The 17,362-nt window shown below is 37.0% G+C and overlaps 1 long non-coding RNA gene across 2 annotated transcripts in view; it reads right to left on the bottom strand.

The window, feature by feature from the left end:
• The window catches only part of LOC120614485 (uncharacterized), a 107,907-nt gene that overhangs the window by 51,243 nt on the left and 39,302 nt on the right, over positions 1-17,362 (bottom strand). For both annotated transcript variants that reach the window (XR_005655996.1, XR_005655998.1), the window contains exon 2: positions 11,957-12,096. This is a non-coding gene — a long non-coding RNA (uncharacterized LOC120614485). The remainder of the gene's footprint in view (positions 1-11,956; positions 12,097-17,362) is intronic.

Here is a 17,362-nt window from a genome sequence, read left to right on the forward strand (position 1 = left end):
AGAGAGGCTTCCCGGAGCATCGCCTCTAAGGAGAATCTCCTTGATGACATCTCCTCACAGCTCCCTGTTGATTTCCCTCGTGACATTTATCTGAAGTTCTGTTAAGTATATCCTCATTTGTTTACCTGTCATTGTCTAACTCACCCACAAGGCTAATCTGTGAAGACAAAGACGTAACTACCCAGTTCTTCATTATACACCAGTGCCCAGCACTGGGCCTAGAATGGAGTAGGATTTCCATAATCTGTTCATAAAAATCCTGTTTACACACGAATGTATAAATTTTAGGATTATGTAAAGCAAAAAATACTTATAAATATTTTCTCTAATTTTTCAATGGGAAAAAGAGAAAAATCTTCAAGTCCTTTCATGATAATGGTAATTCTTTGATATGGGTGGGAGAAGAGGAGGGTGGAGGCTATCCTGTGCATCATAGGCCATTAAGCATAATGTCTGGACTTTATCCACCAAATGCCAGCAGCATTGCCTCCCCACTTGACATGTGACAACTGAAAATGTCTACAGATATTGCCAAATGTCCACTAGGGTACAAAATTTCACTCAACCGAGAATCATTGACCTACATAATAAATATTTAATATGTCATTTTAATTCTCCTTCTCCCCTCTAAATAAAATATTAAGTAAAGAAGTCAATTCACCAAGAGTAAAAGTTACAAGTTTAATTTTGCATATAATTAGGAGTAGAAAGGAGAGAAAAATCCAGCAAACAGACCTCCGATCTAATGCTAAAGTAGACTCTTGATTCGTAAGCACCTGGTTGATCTGCTTTTCTGAATATGAATATATTCACTTTGAAAGATAACAGTAATTACGGTCCCATCAAAATCAACATTAATTAATGTCAATTAATTGGAAAGACAGTTACACTGAATTAACAAAAATTCTTTGAGGCGTGGAAATGTATTCCCCAGTTTTCAGAAAGCCTTATACCAAATGCTTGGTTTCTAACTATACTGGTCTATCACTAAGGCTTTCAGACAAAATGATTTTAAATAATAAATGTATATTTCATAGTTTTCCCGACTCAAATCTCAGAATCACATAAACATTTTAGTTTTAGATTTTAGTTGCATTTGAACAATTCATATAATGTGCATTCCCATCTAACTTCAATGGGTGCGTAAAACTCTAAATGTGAATTATTTGCTCATATTTCATATATCAGCTTGTCTTATTTCTTAATCAAATTCATTTATCTCCTGGACCAGGTGTAGCATCGTGTTGTCTTAGAGATACTCCCAAAGTAATGTTTAGAAAATATCAACCTATATCGTTAAAGCTACATAAAAAGAAGATGGAAAACTCTTATCATAAAATATCTTTGACCACTAATTAGTCTTTGTCATGAAGCTAATGCTGTAATAAGTGCCTTACATACTTTATATCGCTTAAGCATTATAATAAAATGTCCCTTTGATGTAGGGACTATTCCATCTATTTCACAGATGAGGTAAACAAAAATTAAACTCACTAAAGCCATAGTATAAAGTCAGGAGTGGAAACCCAGGTCCCTCTGACTCCAAAGACCAAATTAATAACAACCAAATGGCACGCCCTGCTTGGCAGAGCTGAGAATCAATCCATGTCATACATTCATGATGGCCATGTTAGTCACAATACCTGGCCACTGATTTTTTTCTGGGAAAAAAAAAAACCGAGGCTTAAGAGAAACCTCATCTCTCATTCTAGAGGAGCTACAAACCAGAGGTGACCAAAGTCAAATAAATTGTTCCCATACTTGTTCATACACCTTGGATTAAATCAGACATGACATCTAGGAAGTGGGGAAAGGATGCCATCTACACTTACCGGTCCTCCCAGAATTCAGCCTTTACTGTTTGGCCATGTGGGCTAGAATGATAAATCATCCTGGTGTGCCCAGGACCATTCAGTTTTAGCACCGTAAGTCCTACATCTGGGAAACCATATCTATGGATGTGTCCTCTCTCTACCTTCTACCAAATCTCCCTGATGCCAGCTGCCTTTCTGCATCTCTAAATATTGCTTTTGTTTATTTTTGAGGAAACCTTATGATTTTACTATGTGGCAAACATTATACTAGGTGCAAGGATATCAAGGCAAAAAAAATCAAAATCTTCCTACAGGTACTATCTGCCTGCTATATTATCCTTTCGAACTGATATCTATCTTTTCAAACACCAGCCAGGACTAAGACATACCACCTGCCATCATACTCTATAAATACCAGGTCCCATCTGCCTGGCTCTTCTTCCTCTAGCTAGTTGCTCTAGCAACTGCCTGTGTCCAACTGCTGTTCCCACATGGGCCAGTCTATTCACCCACTAATTGAACTCCTCATCCTATGCTGACAGAGGATCCAGGGCCTCTTTTCTGAATATATCCATTATTTCTTATTCCAGTGTGAGATATTTTGGAAGACTTTAGGGAATGTGATTATTTTCTTTACAGTGCCGATGACCCTCGACCCCTAATTACTCGGAGAAGAATTGAATTATTAAGTGCTTCCCCACAAATTGATGTAGACATTTCTTACGAAAGAAAGTAGGAATGACCAAAAAGAGAAAACAGGAGAAATGGGTTCTAAAAAGAAGCCACTTGTCTAACTAGCCTACCAAGCTAAGAGGGAAAGCCGAAAGTGGCTAAAAGAAAAGAATATGCCTCAGGAGAGCTGCTAAGTTACTGGCATAAGTATTTTCTAAATTCTAGACCATAGATCCACAAGTAAAACACCAGAAAATAAAATGGTTATCAGAGGATCTCCCTTTTAAAAGATAATTGCAATTTCTAGAAATCTTGTTTTCCCATCCTTAGTACTTTTTGTTTCTCTGCCCCTTTGTGTTCTGTGTTTGTGCATTTTCTCCTCTACTTGATACAGCATCTAGGTTTAACATCTAGGTCTTCTCAGTACTGCCCTTATCTGCTTTTCATAAAGAACATATTTCTGAGTGTGCTGGTATCAGCTCAGCCATTTATTACCTCTGCTACCTTGAGGAAGTCACTTTATCGTTCAGGATCCCAGTTTCTATAACATGAGTGGAATGATAACATCCTAATAAAATAACTAACATTTGACTTATATGTCATGGCTATCTATTGGTTTTGCCTGCCATATATATATATATATATATATATATAGGCATATATATATATATATATAAAAGAAGTATATATATATACACACATTACTATCAATAATATCATTTATGAAGATAGATATGACATACAAGACATTTATGTATATATAAAAAAAAAAAACATATATGCATAAATGTGTGTGTGTGTGTGTGTGTATATATATATATATATATATATATATATACATACATACATATATATACACATCCCTTCACCTTATAGCTAGTAACAGAAGCCATCTTACAAGTGAGAAAGAAAATCATTATTATAAGTAGTCTGGACTGAGTTTATACCACCATAATATACTTCTACCCAGCATTTAACTTACTTTTCCTACCAATATTATTCTGATTTTCTTTGCAGAATATACAGCTCCCCATTCTTAGTCATGTTCTAGCTGAATAAGTGAGCTATTTTGGGCTTAATGCAATTGATGTATCTCACCCTCTAGGCCACAGATATGGTTCAATGGGAGGCATGTGACCCAATGCCAGTCAAATGAGAGAGCGGGTGAAGGCCAGAAATCGTGTGGGAACACTGACATAGTGTGAGATATAAAAGCATTCTGACCCTGTAAAAAGAGAAACTTCAGTTGTCAGGGCCATGCATAGAGCCTGATAATAAAATCAATGACATAGGACACAGAGCAAGAGATAGGGAGAAATCTGATCCTGGATGACATTGTTTGCAAACTGGTCCTTACTTAAAATCCAATCAATTATGAGCCAATAGATTTCCTTTATTTTTTTCTAACAGTTTAAATTTAATTTTTTGTCTGTTGCAAACAAATAAATTTGAACCAGCATGAGACCCAGGCCTGGCCAATCAAAGAACATCCATTCCTCAGGTTACAGTAACTAAGGTTCGAGGATGCAAAAAGAAGCTGAGGCAGGATTTTCTAGGACTGTTTGGCTAGTGCTATTGGAGAAAGATAGATGTTTCTTTCCTTCCCCAGGGTTACTAAGCACCTTCTCCTCTGCAAGGAAAGAACCTGTCTCAGAAATGATTCTCTCTTTCTAATCACATTCTTATGAAATCCAGCAGTGCCAAATTCAGGTCTAGTCTTTGATTTTTAGTTATGTGAAATTTTCCTTTTGTTTAACTAAGTTATATTATGTTTTTGCTACTTCTAACTGAAAGGGTCTTGACTAGCACCTCTGTGCTAGATACTTTGGAAAGATGTTTATGTACTTGAGAAACCATAAGTATTCCAGTTTCATAGATAGGGAAAGTGTGGCTCAGAGAAGTTAAGTGACTTGCCCAAGGTCATACAGCAAGTAATTGAGAATTCCTGAACTCAAAACTTTGTTCTTAATAATTGAGTTATATGGCTTCCAGATGATTCCCTAAGGTTGTTCATAATTCTCAAATTCTGATCCAGCAGCTAAGCTCTATGGATCAAGATGAAGTGGGGCGGTCTTAATGGATGATCTTATTGGCACAGCCTCAGAAAAGATTTCATCACAGGTTCAGTCTGCTAAATTCCTCAACAGAGCTTCTAACAGCTATGGATTCGGTTCATCACTGTCAAACTCAAGTAGTTTAGCACTACTTTCCTCCAAAACTGAGAGTATCCCCCAGGTAGACGTTTACCTCTTGGTTTAAAGGAGTATATAATGTTGGTGCCCAAAAGCAGAGGCAGCAACATTCACGTTCCACTGCTTATAAACAAAATGAAAAGCAGGCAGCTTAAGGATGTCAAATAACATCACTTTCTAGTATTCATTTCCATTGTTGTTGGTGCATAGTGGTGGTGATGGTGTGCTGGTGAAATTATATGCAAAATAGACATTTAAATCCAAGCAGGGAGAATTCTACTATGGGAAACAAACAAACAAACAAACAAACAAAGTAGCCTCAACTAAATCACCCAAACAGTAAGCACATCCCATTCCATGGTATATTATGAAATCATGTTCCGTTAGTTTTTCCTTCTTTTTCAGAGTAAAGAAAGACCTGAGTGGGATGTAGGTTTGGTTGCACAATTTTCCTGTACTGCTCAATTATTACTGCCCAGACACTGGACAGCATTTAGAGCTTGCCCTTATTTATTCATAACATTCATCTTTTCTAGCTCAAAGAGGAGAGCAAGGGCTTAGTTTAAGCAACTGGACTTAGTCCTGCCTCGCAGCCTCTGGAAATGGGTATATCCACAGAACTCTGTATCAGGGTATCGATCTGCTATTGCTGCCACAACAAATTACTACAAATTTAAAACACAAATTTATTCTCTTACACTTTGAAGGTCAGAAATCGAAATCAGTTTTAAGAGACTAATAACAAGGTGTTGTGAAGGTTGGTTCTGTCTAAAGGCACAAGGGGAAAATCTGTTCTTTGCCAGCTTCTAGAGGCTGCACCATTCCCTGGCCCTTGGCAACATCACTTCAATATCAGCTTCTATCATCATGTAGCCTTCTTCTACCTTTGAGCTCTTGCCTCCCTAAGGACAATTATGATTATCTTTAGGGTCCATAGGATAATCCCATACAATCTTCCCATCTCAGGACCCTTAATTTAATCACATCTCCAAAGTTTATTTCAACAGTTGTAACAGTCATGTGTCTTAGAGACCTAGATATAGATATCTTTGGGGGAATTCCCCAATAGACACTTGGATACAGGCACAAAATATAAAATAAAACATTTTAAATAATCAGATAAACAGTTGTGAAACCCTAGATAGCTTTCTAGATGGAGTGGAAATGGTATGAATGAGAAACAGCCATGGATCATCGTTAGTAGAACAGTCTAATTTACAACAAGGTAGAGTTAGGCCAGCCCCAGGCAAACTGGACTTGGAAGCAAAAAAGAAAAAGAAAGGGTTGTAGTCCAAGTTCCACCACTTTCCAGCTCTGTGAGACCTTATATGAATTCCTAAACCTCTCTAAACCTATTATATTCTCTGTGAAGCAGAGGTATTCACAGTGCCACTGTGAGTATAAAATATAAACCATGTAAAATATTCGCCAGTGCATACAAAGTAGTAAGTAACCTATAAATGTTAACTGCTTGTATAATATTAATGATAGCAATAATGATACTAATTTTTGATTGTTAAACTTGTGAAATAATTGAATATATCAGCCAGGGAGGTTTGGAATTTCTTAGGTTTTTGTTTTTGTTTTTGTTTTTAAAGCAAGACTAGAAAATTATTTTTTTCTCAAAGACCATCATAATTATTAGAAAAGCAAAAGGGATCATTTTTGCCTGAGGTCTACCTCTCGCCAACAAGAAGAAATTATCGATCCCCGACTTGTTAGGTAACCCTGCACTCCTCAGAGCAGGAGATTAAAAAGACTAAGATGCGTCTATGTCCCCAAGAGCCTTGCACTGTAGTTAATGTTGACAAGACTAACTTATTTAAAACACAGTGCAAAATAAGAGACGATATCAAGTTGCATCTAAATTACACAGAATGGGTTAGAAATGCAATAAAATCTAAGGAGAAAAAGAGATTATTATAGGCTAGAGTAGTCAGGCAAGAGAACCAGCACAAACTAAAACTTGAAGGATGAGTAACGTTTTGGTAGCCAGCAAGAGGGCATGGGGAAAGGCAGAAAACTGAATGAGCAGAGAGGCAAAGGCTAGAGGACAAAGGGATAGCAATCACTGTAGCCCAGCACCAAACCTATGAATGTTAAAGACTAATTAATGTAAGGACACAGTGCTGAAAGAAAAAAAAAAAAATACGTGGCAGTGGTTAAGAGTAGAGACTCAAGAGTCAGAATGTTGTGATTTGGATCATGTCTTCACACTTGCTAGCTCTGTGGCCTTAGACAATTCCTTTAACTACTCTGATCCTCAATTTTCTCACCTATAAAATAAGGTGAGAAACAGCCATGAATAAGGTGGATAGTACCTACCTCATAGTATTGCTGCAAGATTAAAGAAGATAAAGAATGTGAACACTTAACACAAAGCCTGGAACACATTAATAAACGTGATAAATACCATTTCTAGTTATAACAGAAATAGTAATCACACTTGATTGTAGAAGCATAGATATTCAAACACAGAATATAGAGATTATTTGATCCAGGCCTCTCATTTAAAAATGAGAGGAAATATCTGAAACCCAGGGAAATAAGATGACTTGCTCAGGCTGTCACTGGCTGACTTAGAATCCACGGTTCTTTCTACCGCACCTGTCAGATTCAGCATTCCTATTCCAAAATAACTGGTTGTTGGTACTCTTGAATATGCTAAATTAGCACTGATTTAGGAATCCTTTTCAAAGAATTGCTGAGTATTAGCTGCCTCCAGTAGTAGGGAAGATATGAGAAAGCCAAAATCTACAAATAAAAGTTTTCAACTCTGCAATAACCACTCCACCAAGAGTAGAAGCTGAACATGGCCACTCTGGGCTTAAACTCATCTGCTTGCTTCTCCAGCAGACTCTTTACCCCATCTTTCAGCTAGAAATATTCCACTTTGGTCTCCTGGAGTTTAAACAAATCCATTAAAAAATCTCTCATATATGTTGGAGAGGTTTTTTTTAAAAAAAAAGAAAACGCACTAGGATTTTTCAGCCTTGGAAATGTATGTAAAAATAATTTCACAAAACACTTGGTGTGATTCCTAATAAAAACATTCTGAAATGCTTCCCAAAGTTGGTCCAGGAAAGGATGAACAATGTTCTTATACTGCCCCCTTCTGGTGAATAGCCAAAAGAGACAGCATGATGCATGATTTAAGGAACTAGCTCAATTTCATTTTAAATAAAATCTCTTTTGTAATCTCCTTGCCCCAGTCCTGTGGATAGGCAGCTGTAGGTAATTTCCTTGCTAGAAATAGTCACATTGAATGAGTAACTCATTAAGGTCAACATGAAAACAACTTTGGTACTCTGGAAGGGCAGCAGGTAGGGAAAATATACTCAGCTGTCTTTGCATCAGGCAGGAGCAGTGAAGCTGGACAGAAATAGCACTTGCTTCTTGTTTTCTGAGCATAGATGGTGTGAGTTTCCTCAGATACCAAGTTTATCCAAATCACAAGAGGATTCCATTAAGCATAAGGAAAGCAGCAGGAATATCTACCTGAGCTTCCTTTCTTGGAAAGACAGAAGGAAGAAAAGACCAATTTCTACAACACTGTCGCTAAATAGAGATCAATTTGTGGAATGAATCCTGGCCTCTGATACATCTTTCCTCCTGAAATGTGAAAAAAGGCTTGAGAGATGATGTAGGCAGATACGATTCCTCTTCATCCAGATAAATATGTTAGTTATGATAAGATAGTCTATGTCGCAGTGACAAACAACCATAAAATCTCAGTAGCTCAATCCAATAAAAAAGTTTATTTCTCACTCACATAAAATCCACATTGGCCAAGGTTTACCATCTTTATCACACTTCATTGTAATTATATATACATAATTACATATATATATATACACACACACACATATATATATATATGTATGTGTATATATGTATGTGTGTGTGTGTGTGTGTGTATATATATATATTTTTTTTTTCCATAGCAGACCATAAGCTATGTTTGGGCAAGAACTATGTTGATTTGGTCCCCTGTTTTATCCCCAATACTTAGCACAACATCTGGCAAGTAGGTATTCAATGAATATTTATTGAATGAATAAAAGCATGAAGGAACAAGTGAGTAAATGAAGCAAGCTAAAGACCTCCGGGCATCATTTCCATGACCTCCCTTTCTCTATATATACTTTAGGTGCAGATCACCTGGCAAATGCCTATGTTATATTAGGATAGTATTACCCTCTTCCCGTAGGCCTCTGCCATGGTAAAGTTGTACGATCTCTTTTAAAGGTCTTCTTAGCAAGACCTTGAAAAGCTGGGAATGTGAGTCAACAAGGGTAGAAAGTAACTATTCTTAGCAACGTGGTTTCGTAATGCTTGGGTTAGGGAGAGGGGGATGGATATAGGGCACAGCCCACTAGAGCCCTTAAAGACAGGCAGCTTGGGAAGCCACTTCACAAAATGGTGCCAACGCAAAGAAGGAGAGATTGAAAAGGGAATGCAAGACCCAGCAAGATCACAGAGAGAACGAGAAAGGGGATATAGTCTAGTTTGGAAGAAAGGAGAAGAAAATTGCACTGTAAAATGTAATTACTCATCAGAACAAAATATATCCATACATTGTACCAGCAGCATGAAAGACTCTGGAAGATCTTTTTAATTTCTTTTTCTTTCTGTGCCTCTCCATCTTTCATGAACCAAATACTAACAAGTCATACTGTGACCAAGCATCTTGAATCCCCTTCCCTAAAAATCTTAACATTTCTGCATGTTTTTAAGCAAAGATCTTTTAAAACCTTTATATATTGATGAATGCACCAAGATGGCAGCGTTGGCACTCCATATTCCTAAGTTAAGACGAGGAACCCTCCATGTGTTGATTGAAGAACTTACGGATTATTATTTTGCACCCAAAGCAAGGCAAGGACTGTGTGTGGAATTGCAAAAGGTGCTGGGATATAAAATCTCTGAACCATAAAGTTTGCAGTTCAATAAAAATTCTTCCAAGGAGTACTGAGTCCATCTGTGTATGAGATTTTTGGAAAAGGACCAATTCTATGGATCGTAGCCCCATTCTTTGCACTTAGAGATTAAGGACTGGCTTGAAATTTGTGCTGAAAAACAGAAAGTAACCCAATTCCTTCATCCTCCTTCCTGGACCAAATACACTAGATTATGCATCTCCAACAGAAAGTGCAGTTCCCCACTCCCACCCCGTGGTTAGAGGGAGAACTGCACTGTCATTAGGGGCTTATATTTGCCTGACCTTTTGCATACTCACATTAGGCAATGATGACTATTTCTGGACTGCAAAATACTAACTGAAGAACAGATAGATTATACAGTGTGCCTTCTAAGTGGCATGTTGCTATGGTTTCCCACTGAAAGAACTGAATTCTCGCCATTAGGTTATCTGAAATCTGCAGGATTGCTCCAAAATGTTTCTGCAGAGCGACGGACTGTCCTTGGAACACAACTCCATCTATACGATCAAATCAGCCTCACATTAGCAGGGAACATGATGTGTTTTTGGAAGATGGTCTTCACTGAGCGCAGTAGGATTTGCAGAACATTTATAAGACACTAAAACTGAGGCACTGACCTCTGTTGATATAAGGAACCTTTCCTGTATTTTTATGTATGTCCCTTATGCCACAATGTTATTGAATCCGAACCACCTGGCCATGCAAATGGGAGCACAGGACTCTGTGCTTAAGCCCTCCAAAAGCTCTTAAGATAAAATCCAAATCCTTTCTCAGCGCTGGACGACTTCTCTATCTTCACCTTACCTCACTCCACTCTTCCCCCTTGCTCTCAATCTGCTATGCTCACTTTCTTTCACTTTCTCTAAAGCTTTCTCTAAAACCTCAGGTTTTTCCCTGCAGAAGGGTCTTTGCACATAATGTTTCTTTTGCATGAAATGGACGTGCCCCACAACTGGCTTGCCTTAGCTCTCACAAATCCTCCAGTTCTCAAATTAATGACCACGTCCTGGGATACCCATCACTCCGATCTAAATTAAGTTCTCATTTATATCCTCTGATAGGACTCTGCACTCTCATTTCACAGCATGTGTCAAAATTTGAAATGAATCGTATATTTCTGTGATTGTTTAGTACATATCGCCTCCACTAAAATAAAGCCTTGAAGACACAGGCAATGTATTTTTTGGTTTCTGCTATATCCCCAGCATTTACTACAAGACTTGGCACATAGGAGGCATTCAATATAGAATGAATGAATCACCCCACTGACTTCAATCCCTATATACTTAGTAACCAAGAGAAACAGAATGTCTATTTACTCACTTGAACAAGTATTAAAAACTCAGCAAAATTCAAAGAGGTCTTGCCCTCAAGTAGCTTAGAAATACAGTAAGAAGAAATATGTAAGGTAAAACAAATAGCCATATACAAGTTAAAGAGCAATTTACATGGGGCATTTCTTGTTGTCTCCTAAGAACCTAATGACAGTCATGGGTAATTAATGTCCACATATTGAACACAGTTGTGCTATACGTACCTCTGAAAGGCTTATTAAAGATAATACAACCAGTCCAGGAGTAACCCTTAGTTCATCACAGACCTCCAAACAGGACGAAGAAAGCCCAAGCAAGAAGAGAGAGTACATTTTGAAGGGTATCTGTGGGAAGAGAGTGCTGTGACATTTATCCCCTCTTTCCTCAAGTCACGTGAAGGATCAGCCAGAGAAGCCTCATAGGTATCAGGGAACACAGACCCAGAGTGTAAGCAGAAGGGGAGGCAGTGCTCACACAGAAAGGTAGCAGAGCCAGCACCACCTCGAAAGGACTCCTGCTTTAGGACAAAGGGGATGCCAGGAGTGCACTGCTGACTGACAGGTGCTAAGGGGACATCAACAGCCCAAGAGGGCAGTACGTGTTGCTCAGGGGGTATTAAAGAGTCCTTATAAGTGCCCCATGATAGGAAGAGCCAGAAGGCTCTTGTCATGAAAGAAAGCACCATCAAATTAACCAGCATAAAACAAGTAATATTCTTCCTTTTCTCTGTAAATTTGGCATACTAGCACACGCATTACACACATACACACACATACCACATACACTCTCTGTGCTCAACTCTAGAGGAGACAGAATCAGCAGAGTGAATGGGAAGACCAGGTGGAATAAACAGAACCAAAGAATGAGCCATATTGCCCTTCTCAGCAGTGTACCAGGAACTAGGGGCCAGGACTGCGGGGAAGGTGGGTAAGAGATAAAAGTTGAATTGGATAAGACATTAAAGTTTTTGATTTAGGTTGTACTAGATTTTATAACATCTGATAATAAAATGGGTCAAATACCTGAAAGTGTATGAGATGTGCTGAAGATATCTTCCGATTTAGAGAAGGTGATCCAAAGAGTCTCGTTGAAGACAATGCTTGGAAATAACGATGCTGATTCTTGACCTCACCTCCTAGGTCCAGTCTGTCCAATAGGCCGACTACATAAAACAGAAAATGGTCATTCCAATGAGAAGAGTAAAAATAAAGTACAAGAGGATATCTAAGTTGATGTGATCAGCTCAAAACCTTCTCTGCTTAGGAAATAACTTACCAATCAAAGTTTTAGGAATATTAGGAATAAGAGAATCATACTTGTACCTATTACATATGCAAAATATATTCATATTTTTCTCTTCCTTCAGCAAAAATTATTCATGAAAAACATAAATTTCTCATCAACTCCCAGGAAAATTGTGTATCCTGCAACTGTAGATAATTCAATAATTTTCGTGAATGTAAATTGACAATATGTTACATTTGAATATGTCATCCTATGCAAAGAACGTCAATAACAAATGTCTCTCACTTGATAATAACCGCCTTGGGTGGTTAGTAGAGAAAATATACTCCCATTTTACAAGCAAGGAATTTGAGAACAAAAGAGGGGTCTGCAAATTATGACTCATTGGCTAAATTCACCCCATCACTTGTTTTCTGTTATGACCCATGAGCTCAGAATGGTTTTTACATATTTTACTCATTGAAAAATTAAAGGAAGAATATTTCATGACATAAAAATAATACAAAATTCAAATGTCATTATTCATAAAGTTTTATCAAAACAACCAACACTTATGCATTTACATATTTTTATAGCTGCTTCCATGCTACAATAATAAGAATGAGTACTTGTGACAGAGATTATATAGATAGAAAAGCTTAAAATATTTACTACTTTATCACAATATTATTGACTATATTCTCTAAAAAGTTAAATGGCATCTAATTTCACATGCTTAGCTGCAAAAAAGTCATAACACCACTGATTCAAGACATAAATCATTTCATCATACTTCCTAAATCATAACAATAAATATTGATAGTGTTTATATGCTTTTATTTCCCATTTCTTTTGGGCCACTGAATTTTCTTTTGGAAAACAAAATTTTATAAAATTTGTGAAACTTTTGCTTGGAATGCCCTTCTCTCATTCCTGGCCTACCTTAATTCTTACAAAACCTTCAGAACTCAGATTAAATACCACATCCTGAGAAACCCATTGCCCTAAACTAATCTCAACTCTGCGTTTCCTTTTACACTCTTTGACAAGACCCTGCACTTTCATTCCATAGCATTCATCAATAGAGTGCTGTGAACTGGGCAGGACCTTAGCAATCATGTAATCCAGAGTCAGCAAACCTTCTGTAAAGGGCCAATAGTAAATGTGTCAGGCTTTTCAGGCCATAGAATCTCTACAGCAACTGTTCATTTCCGCTACTGTAGCATAAAAGCAGCTACAGACAATACCTAAATGAATGGGCATGGCTGTATTCCAATAAAACTTTATTTACAAAAACAGGCAACTGGCTGGATTTGGCTAGTGATCTGCAATATGCCAACCCTTGATATAGTTCATACCCTCATCTTAGTTTCATATGATTTTTCACCCCTGGAACTTATCATACAATCTGATTTAGAGTAGATTTATATTTGATAAACTTTTGATAAATAAATGAATAAAGCAAGCAAGAAGAAAGGAAGGAAGGGAAGAATGCAGGAATACAAGCAAATGTACTTATAGTCCTTTTTTTGAAATGTGCTAGTTAGGAAGACAAGCTATACACATATGACAAGACTCTGTGTTACAAAGCAGTGTATGATAAGAGGCCCAGATAACTGAGAGACATCTGAAATCAGAAAAAAATCATAGGTAAGGTCATATTTGAACTGAATATAAAAGTTTGTTTCTTGTTTTTGGTGTTCTGGTTGGGTTGGGTTGGGTTGGGTAGTGAGAGAAGGTTGGAATTAATCAAATTTACACAAAGAATCATCACGTGTGCATAAAAATTATTTTCTTATCCATAGCCATGCTACCCTGAACAAGCCCAATCCTGTCTGATCTCAGAACCTAAGTAGGGTCAGGCCTGGTTAGTAGTTGGATGGGAGACCACCTAGGAAGACCAGATGCTGTAGGCGTAAAAAATAAAAATTAAAAAAAAAAATAAGGGATCATAAACTAACGAGGTCCTTACAATCTGTGAGGTCAACCAAGGGTTGCCTTGCCTAAAAAAAAAAAAAAAATCATTTTCTTTATTAAATTTATTGGAGCAGCACTGGTTAATAACAATATATGACTTTCAAGTGTATAATTCTATAATACATCACCTGTATATTGCATTGTGTGCTCACCACCGAAAGTCCTCCATCACCATATATCTGACCTTCTTTATCTTTTTCATCTCTCCCCCAATCCCACCCCTCTCTGGTAGTCAACATAGAGTTATCTGCACTATTTTTAAAATGTGACATAAGTTTTTTGTAGGAAAAGCAATCCTTGAGCGATGTACACAATCATTTTTAGTTCTAGAATTTGGGTATATTAAATTTTCTTAAGATATAGCATATTTTATTAGAAGCAACAGAATCTCCAACTATAAATTACCTTAGGCCAGTGGTTTTCAAATTTTAGGTGCCCATGGATCGTCTAGAGATATTTTTAAGCACACAGATTCTTTGGCCCCACCCTAGACTTTCTGAACCATAATATCTAATGTAAAGCCAGGGAATTGGCATCCTAAAAATTTCTCCTTCATGTAATTCATCTTGCAGTTAGTCTGTGGAGAACACTGCATCAGGCTTTTGTTGTCATGGAAATCGAACTTTTGTATTAATGTAAAGATGTTATGATTCCATGGGGAAAATACTTTTTTTGTAGAGAGTAAATGTCACTATGTCCATTGTTTTCTTAATTTTTCCAAGTATATATTATTTCTAGTACCTTCCAGACACTGATCACCTTCTCAGATTTCAAGTTTTTTGTCTTCTATTGACAATTAATATATTAATTTAAAGAACTGTGTGTTGCTTAATATCATTTGCCTTTTTTTCAGAGTTCTCAATGCATTAACTATGCCTCTAAAAATTAGCTTACATATTGTCCAGCTATCCTATCAAGTTATAGAAAAATTGAGTGTTGTTTTATTTTGAAGTCATTTTTATAATATTGAAAATCAAACTTTCTTAAATATGCACAGTATTTTGAATTCAGAGTATCTTTTATTAATATTTGGTATCCCTAATTGGTGACAGGGTCCACTAATTATCATTACCAATGAATGTATGCTAGACACTAACAGGAAGCACAATATTTAAAAACTTAAATTTTTTATTCTCCCTACTGTCCAGCGAAATGTTCTCTATAGAAAGACATTTTCCGCCACTGGGTTAGCAAGATTTGATCACGATACTGAACTATACTATTAGCATGAAGTCAAAATATGCCTGTGCAGATGCTCATGAACAAAACACCATTTCCTTTGGTCCTCCCTCTTATAAGGAACTAATTATTTGTGCTTTAATGTGGAAAGATTTAGAGCTATAATAATAAAAGCTAATTAAGTGAACATTTACTTTATACCAGATACTATACTAAGCACTTTAAACATCAGTATCAATTTGTTATCATGACAGCCTGTGATAGAGATTCCATTATCATCCTCATTTTACAAATGAGAAAACTGGAGATTAACTGACCACAGTCAAATAGCTGCTAAATAACAGAGATAAGGTTTGGATTTGTGGTCATCTGACTCCAATCCGGTGCTACATGTTTTCCCAAGAAGTATGAGATCCTGGTGTACTGGAATGAGCACTGGGCTGAGATCCAAGAGATAAATGTTCTTGTCTCAGCTTGACACTAAGTAACTGGGTAGTTTTGACCATATTTCCTCTCTTTGGGTTTCCATTTCCTCTTCTACAAAAAGTAGTAATTGAATGACTAGATGAATAATAAAATTACTTCCAAACCTAATATACCACCATTTAAGAGCAGCCACTCTGCACAAAAAGAGGACTAGAAAGACAATGGGAGCCATCTGGATGTGCAAATGATGAATGGCAAAAGCTGTTGGAGGGGATAGTCTCAGATTAGCATTCAGTGCCGCTGGGGTCCACACACCACACTGCCAGTCTCCAGCAAATTGCCTGCAGCTGCACTGATCTAGAGGCCATTTAGAAGGCAGAACTCTTGAAAAATTGTTCAAGGTATTTAGTCTTAAGTTTCCCAGGAGCGCATCTAGCCCCATAAAAATTAGTTGTCTTGTGATTTTGCCAACGTTGCTGTTAGAAGTAGAACCAAGTTGTTTTTTTGTTTGTTTGTTTGTTTGAACTCAAATATCACTTCTTTCTAGATAGAAAGGATAGCTTTGCAAATTCTTTCTTGAGTAGCTGGTGACGGAGGATTTTCACATTAGTCAAAAAATGAAAATCATCTAAATATAATGATGGGAGAAAAGCTGCAGTATTTTTGTCTGCTTCCACTTTTATAGAAGTATGCCTCCAATATGCTTGCCCCTAGTCCATAATGCTCTACCAAGATTTGTATAGATTTTTTAGGACTTATATCCTCATTATTACTATTTACTCTTATTTGAGATCCCACAGAAGTTTCATTCTCACTCACCCTAGCCTTCCATGGCTATCTTTTTCTTTATGTTAACCAAATTTTTCCTAAAGTATGACTCCCAGAGAACAGTGTTGGAGATGACAAAGAAGTCCCTCACAGCACACAGAGAAAAGCAAACAGTTCCAAATCTGACACATCCCCATTATTAAATTGTTCAAAGCCATCTTCATCACTGGAAATTTTTCAATGGCGTATTTTGTTTCAAGGTCCTGGGCTCCCTCATCACGTTATTTCACTCTCCGCATCTCCCTGGTTCCTTAATCCCTTGAAAACCCCTCTCAGAAATCAAATGCTCATAATTTTTATGCAGAAAAATCATCTATTTCTATTGCTCTCTCCTCCAGACCATGTCCAGAGCCTATTTCTTCATACTCTCAAAGAACTCTGCCATTGGGATGCTTATTTACAGAAAACAATTTGAAGCTCCATTTGCTACAATCCAATCTTAGCACAAATATATTACTCAGATATAAGTGGTCTCCATAGGACCCAGAATCACAGTAGTGTATTACTCAAAGAAATAAAAAAAGGAATTCTGACTCCTCAACTTATTTTATAAACTTACTTAAAAAAAAAAAAAAAACCTCATTGTATCACGTCTTAAAAATCACTTCCCATTTCTCTCCATCCCAATTTTCATGTTAATTGCCCCAAATTGTTCTTCCCGCTCCTCAGTCTTCATTTTCTGAAAAAAAATTTTTAAATTACACAATATTTCCATTTTCACACTCTTTTCTCATTCTTCTCCCAAACTCTCTTTTGTACCAGTACCTCTTCTTTTTTTTTTTTTTTTTTTTTTT

Source organism: Pteropus medius, unplaced genomic scaffold, assembly GCF_902729225.1.
Source record: "Pteropus medius unplaced genomic scaffold, Ma_sr-lr_union100, whole genome shotgun sequence".
In the NCBI taxonomy this organism is placed as follows: Eukaryota; Metazoa; Chordata; class Mammalia; order Chiroptera; family Pteropodidae; genus Pteropus; species Pteropus medius.